This window comes from Protopterus annectens, chromosome 5.part0 (assembly GCF_019279795.1).
Source record: "Protopterus annectens isolate FY-2018-M chromosome 5.part0, PAN1.0, whole genome shotgun sequence".
NCBI classification, from domain to species: Eukaryota; Metazoa; Chordata; order Ceratodontiformes; family Protopteridae; genus Protopterus; species Protopterus annectens.
In genome coordinates, this window is record NC_056735.1 from 1,717,796,958 (window position 1) to 1,717,802,957 (window position 6,000).

A 6,000-nucleotide genomic window follows, 5' to 3' on the forward strand; every position below is an offset into this window, starting at 1 on the left:
TTTATGTGTCTTGACCTTATCTTGTGTGTGAGGGAAGGTGTGTGTGTGCTGACAACCTGTTGTATGTCTTGATTATTGTTATTTGAGAGGACTGAGTCTAATTTCATGTTAAAGTTACATCTCTCAAATACTGTATTTGTTTGCTTTAGGAGCAAGTGGTTGTCAGTATACATGAAGCAATTGCTACATTGTCTCAGGATGCCCATGTCAATCAGGTTGGCTGGAAAAATGGTGTAAAACTGTCTGTCTATTATGGCAGGTATATATTATAGTAACTAGTGGGGATGGGCTAGATCGTCCAGGGTATGCTGTGAGACTAACAAAGGCAGCTATTCTGTGGAGAGCTAAGGGTGGAAGACTGCGCCAATGCCTCAGAACATGCAGCTGATTTGCAACCATATTTCTCTGTAAATAAGACCTAACCAGAGAATAAGGCCTAGCATGGTTTTCCAGGGTGGTCATGATATAAACCCTATCCCCAAAATAAGCCCCAGTTAAGATCGTCAACAACACATGACGGACATGTTGAATTATAAAATAATATTATTGACACCTGTTGACAGAGGTTATCGTACTCTGCTCGCCATTTTCGGACCATTCGGACACCCAACTTCTTCTCTTTGCTGAAAGTCATAAGATTCTTGCCCCTAGGAGTCCTCCATGATTTTTACTGTAACCCTAATCCTCACTCACACTTGACAGTTGAGATCCTTGGCCAATAAACACTGGCAAGTGTACTTTGATTGGTCAAAGTACAGAAAATGCACGTAAAACATGCGCACTTGATAACAAATGTCTGTGATGCCTTCTTAACCATCGCCATTTTGTGTTGCCAGTCCTGTCTCGTAAGTCTTCAATTAACCCCCTCCCCCGAAGACAAGATGAGTGCAAAAAGAAAGAGCTATTCCAGCAAGTACAAGAAAGGAATCATGGAGGACTCCTGGGGAAAGAATCTGATGGCTTTCTGCAAAGAGAAGATGTTGGCTCTCCAAATGGCCTGAAAATGGCATGCAGCATACGATAACCTCAGTCAACAGGCCGACGAGGGAAATGCTAAGAAGTGAAAGTGTGGATCAGGTCGGCAACCATTATTTCCTGAGCTGGAAGACATCATCTGTGAATGAATTGCTAACAGGAGAACAAAGGCTTTGGTTGTGCACAGGGCTGATAATCAAGCATTTGCCCTGGCAATGGCACCACAGTTAGAAATATCCCCAGAAGAATTTAAAGCATCACAACATTGGCTGGATGGCTTCCTTCAGCCATATGAACCATCTCTAAGAAGATCAACAACACTGTTCAAGCTGGAAGATACTGAAGTTATTAAATGTGCGCTTGCATTCAAGTCCTTTGTCGATGGCATCAACTTTTCTAAATACCAACTCTCCAACATGATTGCTATGGATAAAACTGCAGTGTTTATGGGCCAAGGATCTCAAACAATTATTGATCAGAGGGGTGCCTCATCAATCTACATTCCCTCCACTGGTTATGAAAGTGCATGTGTTACCTGTAGTTTGGCAATTCATCTAGATGGAAAGAAAACACCACCTCTAATCATTAGTAAGGGCAAGAAAGATAAGAATTAACATGTTTTCGGCATTTACATTCTTGAAACCGAAAAAGCCTGGTGCACATTATAAGGAAGTGGGTAAATGTAATGCTACCACTTGTTTTGCGAGGTGGCGAAAGAGGTCTGCTAGTCTGGGATTCAGCCAGCACTCACCACCCTAAAGACATGAAGAAATTCCTTGCACGGAGAAGAATAGATCAAATAATGATTCCCGCAGGAATGCCTATCTCCAGACTCTTAATATTGCAATAAACAAGCCATTCGAGGACCATTTGCACATGGAACTCAATGACTACACTGAAAACAGAATGGAGAGAAATCATCATGGAAACTTTGTGAAGCCTAGCCTACAAGAGGTTGTGACTTGGGTGAAAAATTCATGGGATAAAATCACTGACAGCTGTGTTGCCAATGCACTACGAGCAAGCTACTTGGACAAGCAGTGCTCATTTAAGGAGAGCTCTATTGCTAGGCATGACAGATTGGGGCCAATGGTTCTACGTGAAATGGAGTCACAAGAAATTCAGGCCAGAATTCGGGGGTTGGAGACTTATAACAATGTTCCAGAAGAAGATGACATGACTATATTTGAATAACTTTTCCATTATTGGGGAAACAAAATGGATTGCTTCTGCTTTCAGCTGCCAGCAAGCTCTTGTCAGTTTTTTGACTTTATTGTATTAAGGTAACGTTTCATTATCAAGGGGTAATTACAAAGTAAGGCCACGAGTTCCCAGAATTCATTTTTATGACTTTCCATCATTCTTCTCTTACGGTTTGGGTAAGGAATAAAGAAAGCATCACCACTCAAAAAGTGGCAGCTATTCACCTGTTTTATTCCTCTCCTCCAATACACATGTATTGAGATTTTTCTGCACTTTCTGTTAAGCATGAAATATTGCACTGTGAAAGCCAAGGTGTAGATATTTTGAAGTTGAAATGTTTGTTACACTGTTTATGTAGAATTCTCACACAGCTGTTAACACGTTACCTAGAACTGTTGCCCAATTACAGAAAAGTACCAAATAAATGTCAATTTGTGTACATGAATAAATGTCAATTTTTGTGCATGAATAAATGTAGATTGTTGTACGGGGAGGTTAAATAAGGCATCCCCTAATAATAAGCCCCAATGCATATTTCGGTGGGGGAAAAAGTATAAGACCCAGTCTTATTTTCGGGGAAATATGGTAGCATTGTCGCCTCACAGTAAGATGTTGTCCTGTTCGATTCTCAGCTAAAGCATCTTCTGTGTGGAGACACGTGTGAATGGGCGTACCTTCATTGAAGGTTGTGCATCAGGGCTGGCAACTCGGCACGTAAAAATCCACTGCCAATCATTAGCGGACCGGAGTTCCGCTGTGGCAACCCCTAACCGGGAAAAGCCGAAAGATACAACAACGGTAGCAGCTTCCTCAGTACCCTGAAGAACATTTATTGACAACACACAGAATGAACTGTGAACAAATTAATTCATTTTTGTCTTTCAGTAAAGCTGCACTATATCCTTCTTATGCTCCTAAAATACATAAAACATACTACGGTCGTGATGCTGTGGTAGCGTTGTCGCCTCATAGCACGACGTTGTCCCGTTCGATTCTCAGCTAGAGCGTCTTCTGTGTGGAGGCATATGTGAATGGGGCGTGCCTTCGTTGAAGGTTGTGTGTCAGGGCTGGTAACCAGGTACGTAAAAATCCACTACCAATCATTAGCGGACCGGAGTTCCGCTGTGGTGTCCCCTAACCAGGAAAAGCCGAAAGACACAAACAAACCTACATAAAAGACAAACTTCCCCATAATGAAAAAAACTCCCGAGCAAATTTTCTTACATTAACTCCTTAACAGCCAATCCTCAGACACCACCTCTCTTTACTTTTATAGTCCTAAAACTCAAAATAAATGTTTTAAAAAAATATATATATATTTGACCATGAACTGAAGTTCCACTTTTGATCAAGTAATTGAATGACTGTTTTTGTGAAGGAGAGGTTGTGCTATGAAGAGCTGATTGCGCTTTTACAGAGCTTGTGTGATCATGGAGTTGGTATATTTAATTAAGGGGTGTAGGGCTGATACTGCCCATGTAAATGCATTTATTTCTATTTGTAAGTTTATACCTTTGAGTGAGGAGTTTATACGAGGCAGTACATTTTTAGTTAACGTGATTGCGTCTAGGTATTTTAGTTATGATTTTTTTTTTTTTTTGTGGTACTATGAATGTAAATGGGGCATAAATATATTTTGCCTTTAATATGTATTCTTTAATGTAAAAGATGTTGTTTTATTTATTTAAACTTCAATAGGACTACTGGAATTTGGGCTGATCACACATTAAAAATATCTGATCCTTAGTTCAATATTTCTACTATAATCATATATTCTGATCTGTACTTTCAAGTAGTGACCTTGACTGATCCTCAAAACAAGGATATTTAGGTGGTATGTAGTTAGTGCTGCAAAACGTTCTCCCCATTTTGGTATTTTTGACCCCCTCTGGCCCCCACAGGAGAAATACCCATGTACTCAACCATGCCAGATCCCATCCTACTTTTGTTCTGTATTTCCTTTTTATAATATTTTGTAAAGGTGTGTGTCATAGCTCATTTGGCAGCTTGGAAAATACTTTGTGAAGATTTTTTTTTTAATTTCTTGCTGGTGTACCTGTTGTTCTGGAAGAATGGGGTTATATGCTTCATACCAGTTTGTTGCACTCATACCTCTCAACTTTTTGCTCAAGAATTCTGTACAAAGCCAAAAATAATGGGGGTGGGTAAATGTCAATATTACCCTGATTCACTTAAAAACATTAATATAACAGGTTTTCCATCAATATACATTTTCTGGACAATAACAAGTGCAAAACTCTAATGTCTGGCACTATTGACTGATTGTAATCTTTAGCGACTTGCAGGGAAAATCAAACATTTTTATGAGGGACAGGGCAGACAAATATAAGGTAAAATGAGGTTTGTTCTGCAAAATCAGAGACAACTGAGAGATATGATTACACTTGTTATAGCAAAACACAGTACACCAATTCAAGGATTAAGATATAACTTATTTCATTCCAGAAAGAAAAGAAAATATTTATTTTCAGACTGATTATTTTTGTGCCTAGTTTCACACTGTCATTTCTTTATTAACTGCATTTCCATATCACTGCTAGTACAACTCAAAAGCTATTTCAGTTTTTCTTCTGTTGCAAGCAACTGCAAAATAACCAAAAGAAAATAGAAGTTATGTCCTTACCATAACGTTCCATGTGGAGTGTTCATCTCGCCTTTGTTCTTACACATGGGTTCGGAGCCGATCCTCGGCTCCGAGTCGGCCGCTTAGCAAAGCTCTGCATCGAGAAGAAGCTCGAGACCAACCTATCTCCCACAATCCCCTCTGCCCTTACCTCAGATCTAGTTTGCAAACAATACCAGATCCCAAACAGGAATGTAAACATATATACATACATACATACCAAGGCGTAGCTGAAACCAACAGCAACAGCAGAGAGAAATCAATAGCGGGAGAGCCAAACCAGACCTCTAAACTGGACGTTCTTCCTGACCTGAGGGTGGGAGGGTGGGAATGTAAGAACAAAGGTGAGATGAACACTCCACATGGAACGTTATGGTAAGGACATAACTTCTATATGTGAGATAAACTTGATTTCTGTATTAGTAGCTGTATTTAGAGCACAACCAAAAGCTGTTTGCTGAATTTCCTGTTTGCACTTAATTTTAAATCGTTTTTTTCTTAAAACTTGCATATTTTCTGTCCTTGACCTAGCACTCTTGTGTGGGGTCATTTACTGCACTGTTATAACTTGATATTACTTGTGAACCTCTGCTATCTCTGTAAAAAACAAAAACAAAAAAAAAATCTTGCTTTTTTCCCACTTTTCTGAGAGTTAAAAAAGTTCAGTTACAGGCTTGCTGTTCCTGAACTGTTTGAAAGTTTCTGTGAGGCCATTTTTGCTTGGGCTGAAGGAGGGTCTCTCTGTTCATCAGTGGCAGTGACTAACATTGAGCAGCTTCCCTGCCCCCCCGTAGAGGTGGTTACTGACTTGAAACTGTAGTTTTATTTTCCCTTTTGGGTCTATTCCTGCTTCTTTCCAGCCCCTGCTATCAAGCACGCTTTAACGTGCTTTAGCGCGATTTAGCATGGAGTTGCCACTAGAGCAGCATCGGGCAGCGCCGGTTAAACAAGGTTAAACTCTTTCTGGCTCCAGAAAGTCTGTTCTTCAATTTTTCCCTTAGAACTGCTCTGTTAGGAACCTAAACAGTTTACACCTACACTAAAAAGTGCAGCACTTGTTCCAAATAGCTTTTTCTTCTCAAAAGCTCAGCACTTGTCTTATAAGCATATCCCTTGTCTTATAAGCATTCTCTTTGCAGGTCAAGCACTCCTATATTATACAAATCTCTCACTAGCAA